General features: G+C 37.2%; 1 protein-coding gene across 2 annotated transcripts in view; it reads left to right on the forward strand.

The window, feature by feature from the left end:
* The window catches only part of LOC122790299 (cadherin-24-like), a 2,600,514-nt gene that overhangs the window by 658,738 nt on the left and 1,927,521 nt on the right, over window positions 1-14,255 (forward strand). The window contains exon 2 of one of the 2 annotated variants that reach the window (XM_044057804.1): window positions 12,987-13,118. The exons of the other annotated variant lie outside the window; for it this stretch is intronic. The gene's annotated coding sequence lies outside the window, so the exon portion shown is untranslated. The remainder of the gene's footprint in view (window positions 1-12,986; window positions 13,119-14,255) is intronic. 2 annotated transcript variants of the gene reach the window in all.

Genomic DNA, 14,255 nt, shown 5'->3' on the forward strand with positions numbered 1-14,255 from the left:
CTCGATTCATGAATGTGACACAGAGGATGATCGGACTGGAATAATTGGAGGTGGTATGGACATGTCTGCTCAGGAAGGTTGGTTTAAAAATGGTAACATGCAGCGATCATTATTAAAAGGTGAACCCATCACGTCTGCATGTGACAATCAAGACAGTGTATGTGGTAAGTGCCATCATAATGTAGTGTTTGCTACCTCTTTATTAGCAATGTATGCAGTTCATTTTTTAAATGGCCATCAGCAGAAACAGTCAGTTCTGCTATACCAATACATTTGGAGGATATCAGCAGCAGAATGGCTGCTGAAGATGATGATGATGATGTTGACGATGATGATAATGATGACGATGATGATGATGATGATGATGATGGCATACATATATTATTTATGAGGCATCCTGAGAAAAGTGGCTTGCAGATCCAAGGTTAATGGCAGGATCTCTTACCCCACAACATGTTGGTAACTCTGCAGGAAGTAACAGTGAATCACAAAGTCAAGCATATGCTGACAGTACACTCACACTTGTACAGGGAAAAAAACATGCACCTCTACACTGGTATGTCCAAACTTAAACACTTTCACGATAATAGAAGAACTTAAGAGGTAACAGTGTCGACAAAGACACCTTTACAAAAGGGTTCCAGCTACAGGAATTTGTCACAGCTACCCCAGGAAACTAATAAAGCAATGGGCCGTCCAACAGGAAATGTGCATGACATTGTTGGGCTCAGATCACTGCCCCAGACAGTCAGCTGAAAATGGTCAGAGTTCTCCAGAGTGTACATGAGGATTTCCAGCACTACATTGAAATGGCAGAGAGGAAGGATAATGACTTGGTCACACTGATCTGTAGTATGGTGGCACCCCAAGCATCCATGGCAGCCTCCATTCATACACTAGTTAGCACCTAGCAGACTCGAGTGTGAGTCAGTCCAGGAAGGGGAAGAGAATGAAGTACTGTCTGGACATGTGGGGACAGCTCACATAAGACTATAAGTGTTTCTCATGAAAGTATTGTAATTAGTGGTGGATGGGACAAACACAACAGATTTTGTGCAGGACACGTTGGCATTCATGTACACCTAGCATTATCTTTCATTCAAGGTCTCAGTCCCAGTCCAACAACAATGTCAGATCAGTGTCTGCAGGATCACTTGAATCAAGTAAGTCACAACATCAGACTCACTGTCCTGCTCTTGCACCATCAACAACTATATATTTAGGAGACATGTATGACCCATTTGATCTTGACCTGTTGTGATTCAAGAGTGACATTTCTGTTACTTATAATCTGATCTTCACACAGACATGTCAATGCTTAACTTGAAGGGAAATACATTATTAAATGAAGTTAAAAAAAAAAACAGAAAAAAAATTATGTACACTTAGCAAACTTTTCAATTGCTTGAATTTTCATTCCAGTAATGGTATTGCTTAAAAAATTCATGGACGTGTGGAAAGAAAGTTGTATGTCATAACATAAGAGTGCAGTGATTGCAGTCATTAATGTTCCATGCATTACCATTTTTACAGTTGGCAATTACCTACCACTTAAAAGCAGTAATACACAAGTATTTAGATAAACACTAAGAAAAAAATAAAAATAAAACCAGTCAGGCAGTTGGTATAAAACAAATTTAACAAACTAACCAAAAACAAATAAAAAAAATAGCAAAACACAAAGATAAGCACTTTCGCACCTACACTGGGTGCTTCATCAGATGTAATAGTGTAGCCATTAAAAGCACATTTAAATACTATTGTTTCAAATCTCATAATCTGAGTACAGGTCTAGTTACTCGGAGAGTAAAAATCCACTTGATTTCTAGACATTCTGTAGAAGTTTTAATATGGTCACCACTTAAACTTGTTTTAAATCGTTCTAGAGCCATAAATCTAAAACAGTGGTCAGTGCCTGCAGTGGTGATACGTTTTGCTAATGCATTCTTGTTGTCACCTCTGATTCTATGTCTAAAATGACGATTGGTTTTACCAATGTAAAAAAATGGCAGATTTCACAGACAACCAAGTAAACTACATGAGCTGTACCACAATCAGCATAAAAAATTTACTGAAAGACACGGCTTGTGTCAGGGTGTAAAAAATCGTTATTACAAATATATTTACAAATATTACATCCCGTGCAAAGAAAAGTATCTAGTCTGTTAGATATCACCTTTTGGGAAGCATTAACATTGTTAGGAGCTGTATAACAAAGCGTTTTCTTAATAGAGCTACCATTCTTAAAAGTAAAGTGAGGTGTATCACCTAATATTTGCTTACATCTATTATCAGACGTCAGTACTCTCCAATGCTTCCTTACAATATTACATATAAATTGAATGTCATTAGAATAAATTAAACAAAGTCTTAAAGAGTTATTCATTGAATTATGAGTAATATTTCCATCCATAATATTTTCAGGAAAAAAAAATGGTTTATTTCTGAAATCCCTATGTAATATTGCTTCATTCTGAGCCATATAAATGTCTGTGTATTCATAACCCCTATCGATAAAACCATTCGTTACAATGTCAAATGAGGTATATATGTTACTATCCCTAGTATGTAGCCATGCTGATCTAAGGTACTGGCCTTTCAAGACATTTTATTATGACTACACAGATATACCCACAGCCATATCCAGGCATCTAACTTGATTATTCAACAAACCAAAGACTTTGTCAATGAGTGTATGGATCTGTGACAGGGCTGTGTTATAACTGACTTTATCAGCTCCACTTGGATTTCTCACATCCCTGTGGCAAGTATAATGAGGGGTATATATATATATATATATATATATATATATATATATATATATATATATATATATATATATATAAATATATATATATATATATATATACCTTCCTATCCACGGTGATAGAAAGGTCACACATCCCCTCAGTGCTCGTGTGTGGAGCATACATACTCACTAAGACAATTATAATATTTTTGTCAACTCTAAATCAGTCTCAAGTAGCTCCAAATTACCAAAATTATAGTGTGTTATTGTCTTGCTATATCTCTTCTTTCTTGACCAGCAAGCACCACTGGGCAATGGCAGTTTTGATTCAGCCAAGGCAAGCAGTTCCCATTAGGAGATAGCAATGCTGGTTACAAGTGACATCATTTTTTAAAATTTTAAAAATAGATATAAAAGGTGAGATCAGCCTTTTATAATGAATCTGCAGATGGCGACGAAATGCATGAAATTGAGGCTATGAATCACAAATAGGTTAGAAAAAGATCCATTAGCATACCAAATTTTATATCACTTCTCATTCACACCACATTATAACTTCACATCCTTATGCCTTATCATGGCCATCGTGCATTAGCAGAAATGACCTCTGTGAATTGTGCCTTTGCTGCAAAAATGTGCAGACAACAGGGATAGTCTTTTACATGGTCGCATAATGATTGTGAATGCCACCCTAACATGTCCAAATCCATTTTATCAGAAACTGTGCAGTAAGCGACTGGGGCTAAGTGAAATAATTTTATATAAAAACTGTAAAATACACATGATTGTGGCCTTTATGTTGAGAAGAAATGATTAAGATGTAAAGGTTAGGGCCATACCTTTTCAGCTGTGTACGGTCTCATTTGATGCAGTCTAGTAGGACAGGGTAATCGATTTGTAAATGAAAACAAAGCAATCAGTTTCTGAAATTACCATTCAGGTAGGAACTGAAAATTCCAAGTGGCGTATTTCGCTTTGGGTCTCCACTGACTGTATGTTAGAAACATTGGTCCAAAATGTTTCTATGTGGCAAAGGTACAAATGAATGTTTGCCTTATAAAACACATGCATTTGTCAGCTATTAAACATTTAGAGACAAACATTCAAAGGTCATTCTATAGCATAACCCATTAAAGGATACAGTTACAGGATGAAGGACACGTTAAATGATAATATGTCAAATCACATTTTTATTGAGAAGAGTTGTACAGAAAAGAAGGCACAGGTTAATATGTGAGAGCATGTAAATAGTGTTTTGAAAATCTATGCAGAAAAACTGAAATAGCCAAAGTGTGTGCAGTAGCAACCTTTACAAATAGTGTACTACATTTCTGAGGCACAGAACATAACCTTCAGCACAGCAAATATTTCTTAAATTGCATTTTAACACTGTGCTCCCATGGCAACACATTTCTTGAAGGCAGTGCTCTAGAATAACAAAAGTCAACAAACAAATAATGTAGTTGCCAAATACTTGTCTGGCAGTTTCTTAGAATTTCTAACATTTTTGATAACAATGAAGTCAGATGGAATTTAGAATACACTGAATGTCATCAGAACATATTGCAGGGATGACAGAGTATCAGCTGAGTCAAGTACTGCAGTGAAATCTGCTGTATTTGGACAACCAGCAATCTGCTAAGTGCCCAGGATGAGTGTTTATCTTAACTTTGTTAAAATTAGCTTTAAAAGTGTAAAAGAAATAATAGTAATCAGGGATTGTGTGCTTTCAGATTAATCCTATACTGAAGCAAAGAGGGTTTAAAGTCCTCACTGGTAGCATTCCATCTTTATTAGCGAACTAGATGATTTTTATTATTGGGTAATAGAAACTCCTAGTGCAAAAATTGAGGAAACACTTCAAGTGCCTTCCCCTCTCAACTCTCACACTTCACCACAACTATTCATTTAAGGTCTTTATGATATTCTACCAACCAGTTTCTCTCTGATGGTAATTGTTAGATAGAATTTAACTTTTTATATTATATTTTATATAACTGCAGTGGTGGTGCTGCAGTAGGCGTTGTCGCCTCACAGTAAGACATTGTCCTGTTCGATTCTCAGCTAAAGCGTCTTCTGTGTGGAGACATGCATGAATGGACATACCTTCGTTGAAGGTTGTGCATCAGGGCTGGCAACTCGGCATGTAAAAATCTACTGCCAATCATTAGCGGACTGGAGTTCCACTTTGGCGACCCCTAACCGGGAAAAGCCGAAAGACACAACAACATATTATATTTTATATAGTTAATATGTTCCATGGCTGTTTAATCCCTCAATATTACTCATATTCTAACATGTTCATTTATAAGTTGTATTCTGTTTCTCCTGTGTATATACACTTGTATGTTAATATTGTATGATGTTTTGTTTTTGTATTTATCTGTGGAGCTTTTCTCTTTGGGTCTCTGCTGAAAAGGGGCTCTGCAGCCCAGTCGGACTAACCCGGTTAACAAATATCTAATAAATAAATAAATAATAAATATGGTAAATCCTAAATTAAAGCCCACAACCATATTGTCAGGCAAATTAAAAAGTTTAATTATGTTACTCAGTGTTTTATTTTTATGAGACATGACCATAAATAATGTAAGTAATTAAAAATAATAATAATAATAATAATAATAACAAAAAGGGTGCTAAGCTGTGGGCACTGTAGGCATATACATTTGTTCAAGTACAACTAATTTTTCAGCTGTTGAAAATTTGGAGCCAAGCTTTTAGAATAGTCATTGTATAGCACAATTCATTGAATAGCATTGCATTTGCATAGTTACATGATGTGCAGTAATAAATAAAGAGGTAATAAGCAAAGCAGAAATAATGACTGACAATGAAAACAGAAAGGCAGCAATATTAAAAAGATGTAAATCTGTATATAGTTCTAGCACTTTCCCTTCATTTACAGATTAAGACAGACAGACAGTGGTATAATTAAAAAGTAAAACTAGGTGCCAAACCGTTATGATTATATATATGAAGGGAATACGTCTGGGCCAAAAAAGGCCATTAAGCCTGCACATTATTTTGTTTCTTTGTAGTTGATGTATGTGATGCTTCTTATAATAAATAGGAGAAAGTGAAAAAGAAGAAGAGAAAGGGTAAAAGACAGCACAGAAGGCAAAATGGGTCTTTATTTCATTGGAGTAAAACAAAGAGCAGAAACAGGTAATTGTGAAAAAACTAAGTTAGTGTTTAGAGCAGAAGAAACAAGCCAGGAAATGCAATCTGGGAGGAAAAACAGAAAACAAAAAAGGAGGCGAGTATATGTGCATGTGTGAGTGAGCTAGTGAAAAAAAGAGAAAATGGAGAGAGCAAGACAGACAAGCAGCCGGCAGACAGACAGAAAGGAAGAGACAGAGAGAGAGAACAGACACAGGAGTTGGAATAAGATGGATTTTTCTGTCACTTGTAGTTTTACCTGATCTCCCAGAGGTGGTAAGTCTGATAACCTCCACAATGTTATCAAAAAACTGCTTTTAATGAAATCAATTAAATTGGGTGTACTTAATTTGGTTTGTTAAATAAGACCAAGTTAATACCTTTCTTACAAAACTTCAGATGATGTCCACATTCTCTTTGACTTTGCACATTGCAGAAGTGTGGAAAACATTTCATTCAAAACTGGTAGTTTTAACTTTTTCACTATCTGGTATCATATGGCTATCTGCTGATAAACCTATTTATCTGTATGATTTTCTGCATTCATTTTTAACTTAATACATTCTGATCACTGTAAAAGGACTAAAAAACTGAAATAAGTATAAAGTATGGAATGTGGTAAAACATACATCTATTAGAACCACTTTGAATGCACATGGAAAAACATATAAAGCTATTATTTTTTTCCTTTAATGTAATTATTAATGGAGATGATTATCTGTCAACTTGCAGAGTGATTCAACTGAAAACTTTGGATATATTTATTTGATCTATATATTTCTTTTATAAAGTATTATGTATACTAAATGCATCATCTCAATGCAAAACAGCATTTCTATTTTTGTAGTTTTTATTACATGAATTATTTAATTGATCTAATTCTTGCCAAAGTATATTTTATGAACTGTTTAATTTACAAACATTTAAGATATGTTTCTGTTGTGTATTAAGAAGAAAATGGTTCCATTTTTGTCCCCCTTGTGCAAAAGCTATTTTTTTTTTCAGAATTAAATTTTAGGCCTAAATTGCTGCTGCCACTCCTGTGGTCTCTTTCAGCATATGCCAGCATCTGTGATATCATTAATCCTATCTGTTCTGAGTTAATCTTCTACAGTCCCAAAATGATTAATGGAAAAGAGGAATACAACTTCCAGTTTATGCACATAATTGCATAAGAATGCAGACTCATCCCTCCTATGTGCTTATACAGTTATCATTAGATGGTTTATACAGTCCATTGGGAAAATATATTACCTTGTAGGTTACATAGTATACAAGTTGCTTAATGGTTATCCATGCTGAAATATTACATCTTTGAGGGAATATTAATGAAACCAATTGGTCTGATGCATTTCATTATGATCATGCCATGCAGTTGGTTACAGGGTTTGAAACATCTGCACTGTCTGCGCATTTGTCTTAAAAGTTCAAGGTCAGTAAATGGACATGGTCTTGCGGAGTTTGGAAGTGGAGTTCCAAGATTAGCATAACAATGGTTATGGAAACCTGATTTCTGTTACGTGTGACGTTCCTTCACATAGGTTCATAGGTAGGTACTAGGCTACTGGCCCAAGGGCCTACGTAAGCCTAGCCAACAAGGTTCCCTGGCTTATGCCAGCCAAGAAAGTTATTTTCCTGTGCCACTGTCAAGCAGAGACACAGAAGTGATCCCCGGGGTGTATTCCTATTTCCCATCCACTCATCAAGATTTTTCTTGAAGAGTGCTAATGAGGAACTTTGCTTGACATAGATGGGTAGCTTGTTCCAGAGTATAGGAAGTTTCTGGGACAGGAATCTATCCCTCCAGCATGTCCTGTTTATTGTGGTGACAAGGCTTAGGTCTCTAGAGTGTGTAGCTTGGAGGGATTGGGATTTCTTTAGGTGTAGCATGTCCAACAGCTCTGGGTTTGTTATATGTTAGGCAGAGATCACCTCAAAGTAGGCGATATGCTACTGAGTAAAGCTGGAGTTTTTTCAGGCGGTCAGTGTAGGGCATTTGTTTGAGGCCAGTAATCCTCTTTGTGAGGTGATGTGTACGTTAATGTGGAGCTCCTGCTTTGTAGGAGATCGCATTGGGTTATGTTGAGTTTTCTACAGGTTTTGTAGTACTGGTCTGCTAGTTTGTTGAGTCAGGCAGTAGTTGTCTTATAGCCTCCTTTCAGCTGCATTTTTGGCCCAGACTACTGTACATCATGCTATGGTGTCTAATGGGGTTATATGATAGCACCTTGTTAGTTTTACAAGTGTTTATTGTGATGAGTGAGCAAGTGGAGGGCACACCTTTCAATAGAACAGATTATGTAGTATGTTCTAATTTTTGCGCATATTTTGGTCTGTACCACATGGAAATTATGTTTTTCTGGTAAATTGCTGACATTTGAATTCACTTGGTAGTGACTAAAAGCTGAGTTTCAGATTTCATATCCTTCAGAAAATGCATTTATATGCACAGATGTAGCTCATGTGTTAACTTGTGTTAATTGGTTTGGGGTTGCCAGACTAAGGCAAATCCAAGTATTATAGTAATTTCTTTTCATTTTATAAGAGCAATATTTTAAAAAAATGTCACTAAAGTTTTGAGGATTTTGCCAGTGTTTTAGGCTTCATCCAGACTGCACTAAGAAGATGACAGGTACGACTGAGATATAACTAGATTCACCATTCAATTTTTACAAAATGGTACCAGTTTCTCACAGTACTTAACAGCCTGGCATAGCTGTTTCTGCATAGCTTTTAAGTTTTTGTTTCCAATTACTGAGAATCTATAGTTGTCGATATAAGTTGTCATGCAGCTGATTTTCAACATTTTTCTTTCTATGTAAATGCATGTTAATGCAAGCTGGTTATTATAGCAATTTTTAAGGTTTTAAGCACACAGAAGTGTTCCTTATTTGGTTCTTTGTTTCTGGTGTTTTATTTGTCCAGATGTATGACACTAAAGAAGTAGAGAAAGGAAGGCATATTGTGCATATCAGCCAGTCCAGAGTATAAATGATGATGCTGGAGGAAGTAGGGAGGACATTTAAAAAAAGATTCTGACAGTACATGAGTTTGATGCTTCTTTGATTCTGCACAGATACTTACAAGCATATGACTGTTTATGGACTCTGCATCTTAATAGATTTTATGTAAGAGAGTCTGTGCATGTCCCCAGTTCTTTAATTTTGTGACTATGGCAATATTTCTCTTATGCTTAATATTGCTGGACATTTGGGATGGGGACAGGTGTTCATGCTCTTAGATCATGTTTGATAGGTATGCGTTAGTTGGGGCAGCAGTGGGTAAATTCATTGTCATGCTTAGGGGTTGGGGAGGCAGATGAGATAATTTGGTCATTTGCTGAAGATTGCAGCTGATGTTTTGGAAGCTTGATTTTTAAGGGTTTACCAATTACTATATTGGTATTAATTGATTAGTTTGATGAGTAGTATCATATCGGGTGGGGGGGGGGGGCTATGGTTTTCTTATGGCCTGCAAGAGTGAGATGTTCCAGGCTTCTAGGTGAGAGGCCATTTGTAGCATATTTTTTGTAGGTGGGGGGATTAACAGCCATACATAAATGGAATGTTTAGGTAAGGTTGCTTTGCTTTATAATTTACAGGATGTTTTCATTTTTCAGGATGGTTAATATGGTGGGTTTGAAAGAGTGACTAGCTAACATTGTAGCCCAGGTGGAACTTTTTTTTCTAAGACAGAGCGTCAGTTGGTAATCCAGAGATGAGTCGTAATGATGGTCTTGCAGCTAATGCAGACCAAGGAAGAAGAAGGCTGATAGTTAACCAAGAGCTCCAGAGTCTTCCAGGTCAAGGGTTGTAAAACGACATGTATGGGAGACTGGCAGAACCATAGCAAGTCCTTCAACATCTTCAGGCAATGATAATGACAGTATTTTATCAGCTAATGGGAAGTCAAGCAAGATGTTAGACTGGCATGCTTTCTACAACACCTGACTATGACTGATAGGATTAGGCTGCAGGAGCTGTTAGGCCAGACAGGACAAGGTCAGGGAGCCTTGGATAGGCTGCTCAGGAATGGTCTGATAAAGGCACAGGAGACTGGAATGGGGGCAGCTTCACCATGGTTAGAGAAATTAGAAGCAATGCCATAGCAGTCCCACCTGCAGTGGAAGGAGCGCAGAATGATTTTCTAGAGGTTCAGGCATTGTTGTCAAGGGAGGCAGGATTCTTTTAACACTGGGTATTCCCCAGCAATCAAGGAGAAGATTTGAGGAGGGGATTGCTTTGATGTATTCGAGCACTGACTACAGACGGTACACAACACCTGGCTGAGGCTGAAGTCTTGGGACTAAAGACTTGCTGGTGTTTGAGGAAGACGTTGAGTAGCTACAGGTACAGAGTGAGGGACAATGGAGTGCTCAGTTTTGTTTATTTTGTGGTAGTAATTTTTTAAGAAAGATGTTTCTCAAGCCTTAGCACTATTGGCATATTTTATCATAATTAAGGAAGTTCAAAGGTTGAGAGAGGTAATGGCTAGTTATGCTATAACCAGTGGTTTAGGAAGCTTAAAACAGTCAAAAAAACATTGAAATGGGATTCAAGACATGTAGGTACTTGCCTTGCACTATAGTGGACAGGCCTGTTAGTCAGGTTGAGAGTGGACTGGGTATAAAGGATTATAAGGTTGGTTCTTGCTGGGAGTTTAATGTGGGAAAATTCTCCTGGCCAAATTGTCAATTTGTGTATTTCTGTGTTGTCTGTAGTAGGTCGCATGATACCATGACATGTTGGTGGAAAGACCGTGCATGTTCTAGTCAGCTTGATAATATTTAACTGCTGGGTCCAACAGACACAATTTTTGGGCCAACTGACTTTCCATGGTGAGGAGGTAGGTCATTCTAGCCACTCTCCATTAAGATGAAGCTTCCTTTGCCCTTGCTGGAAGGTTATCCAGAAATGGAAGCAGCACTGGAGTTAATAATGGGTTTTACATAAGGTTTGAGTTTAAGGTCTCAAATGCAGGCTAGTTTACTTATTTCAAAACATTTGAAGTCTGTGTGCAGTAAGAAAGATGTGGCAGTGGTTTCCTTTGGAAGGAAGTGAAGGCAAATAGGATATTGGCATCATTTGACACTTCCCCATTTAAGCAGTTCCAAGTCTTCCACTTGGGGCTGATACAAAGAAGAATGAAAAACATTTGACTTTAATTTATCATTTGTCTTTTCTTGAGGGAGAATCAGCAAATGATCACACTGACAAGAAAGAGGCTAAGGTACTATATGAATATTTGGATGATGTGGTTCACATCACCGAAGCTTTTGTTAACCCATGATTAGTTAAATTGGACTTCAAGGCTGCTTTTTGCTTATAACCTATCAGGGTAGATGATAGGCCATGGTTGGGTATGTTCATAGGAGGGAAGTTTTATTTTCATACAGCAATGCCGATGGGGTGTGCAATAGATTGCACCATGTCTGAGAAATTTAGTATGGCATTGCAGTGGCTGTGGCAGCAATGAGATTATGGCCAACAAGCTGATCATTACCTTAACGATGTTCTGTTAATTAGGGAATGTTAAGTGTGAGGTCAGTGATGTGAAACAACCTTTTATAGCTTTGTGTAATGAACTGGAGGTGCCATTCTGCCTAAAAGTTTGAAATTCTTGGGACTGGAGGTTGATGCTGAGAGAAGTATATTTTGTTTGTTTGAAGGAGCATCTTTTTACATTTGTTGACAAGGAGGAAGTGATGGAGCTGCGGGACCTGTGGAATTTTGCATGCTGGGTTGTTTTTCCAGGAAGGCCTTTTCATAGGTCTTTAGTAAACCTGTTGAGAGGGGGTCATCTCATGCATCCTTTAGTACATTTGTCAAGTGTGGCTAAGCAAGATATTGATTATCATTGAGGATTCTTGAAGGTTTTAATAGCATCTTATTTTAGCAGGAAGGCTGGGTGTCATCAGAGGAGTTACATTTATAGAGTGATGCATCTGGGTGTGTAACAATGATGACAATAAAGATCAGGTGTTGGCCTAGAAATTAGCTAGGTCTGTTTCAATGCAATTACTGCTGCAGAAGTTAGTCTTGTTTTCTTTAAGATTCATTTTTCATTTTCAGTGTAGCGGGTGTCCGGCAAATTAATTTTTTTAACTGATAGTTTGCCTCCCTTTCAGTTTGATAGGTTTCACTGAATGCCTCCCAATGTGGTATTTCAATCATTGGCAGTTCCAAGCAAATATTGGCATAATTTGGCTACTATCACAGAATTGGTCTAAATATACAACAAGGGTGTACAATGCAGCTAACTCTGCTTTTACAGCTTTTAGGTAGCAGCTCAGGGCCTGGTCATTGAAGTCGGTTTGTCAATACTTGGTGTACAAGTAGAATGTTGGGGAGGTGGTTTCCACAGATACAGTGCATATGGCAGCTCTAGATAGTTGGGTTTGAAGGAAGTGATGACAAACTGGGCAGTTTTGTAGACTCTGAAAGGGTGGGAAAGATTAAAGGCTGTAGGTTTTGATAAGCTACTACCATTAGGTACAGCGATACTAAGAGTAGTTTTAGTTTTCGTTTGGTTGTACCTGTTGAAGAGATTGTGTTTTTTGGACATTTGTAACTGTTTTTCTGCATGTGGGGGCTTATAGGATTGGTATATTGGTAGGTTTCTTGTATTGGTAAGATGCCTGCATCACTAATACAGCTGTAGTAGTTTGGTTGTGGAAATCTTAGAGGAGGACCAAAGCGGGTAATGGTATCCAAGAGTACTGCAGGCTTGTAAGGTGAAATTGCTATTTCCCGTGAGATGGACTTTGTTATAGTCAAAAAGGGGAACATCTGGCTTTTCAGGACAGTGCCAAAAGGTCAGGTACAGCAGGGCAGTTTACTAGGATTGTTCAGAAGGCATTGTTGTTTGAAAAGTGAAAAGGAGGTTGTTTTTGTAGCCATTCTTTTTTTGGATAAGAAGGGCCTAGGATATGGCTTTAACAGGACCATCCAATGAAGTTATTAAACAACAATGAGATGGGTATCTGATGCTTTTTTAGCTTATGTTAAATATGTTTTATTCTATTTTAATATGGCATTTTGTATGATTGATTAGTATTTTGCTTGATTTTTTTCAGGCTGCAGCAAAATTATCATTATTGGCCATTCCTTTGTTTTCTGGGCAGCAGAACGGGTGACGATTCATTTTCATGGCGGTATGTTAGATCTTTTCCCAGTGAAATAGGAATTCATCTGGAGTCACTTTAGAGGTATGTTGTGGCAATAACTCATGTAGAAGATCTTTTAATCTGTATAAGAGAAAGGTCAAGTTAGTTTTAATTCATTTAGGTGAGAATGACCTGGGAGTGACTGTGAAAAGGTGGTGGTTGGAGCACACAATTCGAGATGTGGCAGTGTTAAAATAAAGGTACTTTAAGTTTGAGTTTTCTTGGTCTGAGATTATTTCTAGGCTGGTGTGCAGGCTAGTGTAATGTTATAAAAGTATTGACGTCACTAGGCACTTTTATATTCATAGGGTTTCATGGGGTAGGTCTTTCGCTTGTTTTTAAGACTTTGTCTTACTGGGGGTCATTTTGAGTGATATGAGGCTCATCTTGTTTAATGCCAATATTTCTATTTTATTAAGAATGTCCTGCAAGGAGTGATTGGTAGTTAAGTGGAGAAAGAAATGGAGAACAGCCTGTAAAGTCAAGCCATTGGGCATATGGGAGGATTGTGAGGGATACCTCACTAGTTCTCCTTTTATGTGACATGAATTATGGTATAATTAGAGAACATGGTGGTATTGTTGTTGCTACAGCAAGATATAATTTTAATGCTGCTATTTTAAGCAGGTTGAGTGGTTCAATGCTGCCCTTAATATGGCTCTGTTATTTGTGGTTCAAGAAAGTATGTTAAGTATTTATTTATTGTTGAAGAAGTTGTACTGCATATTTGTTTACTGCTGAATATTGAATAAAACTGGTCACACTGGCTTCCTTGTTGTGGTATTTGGGTTTTGCATGAGTAACTGTACAGTGATGGTACTGATGAAGATGAATATGGTGATGATCACCTCCCAATATATATCTTAATAAGACAAATGTTTACAGACCTTCAAAGCTATATCAGTTGACATATAGTAAGTACTTGAGTTGCAAATAAATGGAAAAGCCAGTACTTGTCCAGTAAGGGTATATACACATATTGAGTAGAGTATCTGCATATGTTGCTTAACTGTGATCCCTAAAACAACTGGACTTTTACTTGCCTGCAAGATGATATATAGCAGTTTGAGAAATACTGGGATACTGACACTAATATGCATTCCAGATTGCAAGACCAACTTTACTAAATGCGTTTTCGCTTAAGTGGCAGTTAAGGTAAATGTAGGTCTTTGTAATCAT

The sequence above is a fragment of the Protopterus annectens genome, chromosome 16.part0 (assembly GCF_019279795.1).
Source record: "Protopterus annectens isolate FY-2018-M chromosome 16.part0, PAN1.0, whole genome shotgun sequence".
Classification (NCBI taxonomy): Eukaryota; Metazoa; Chordata; order Ceratodontiformes; family Protopteridae; genus Protopterus; species Protopterus annectens.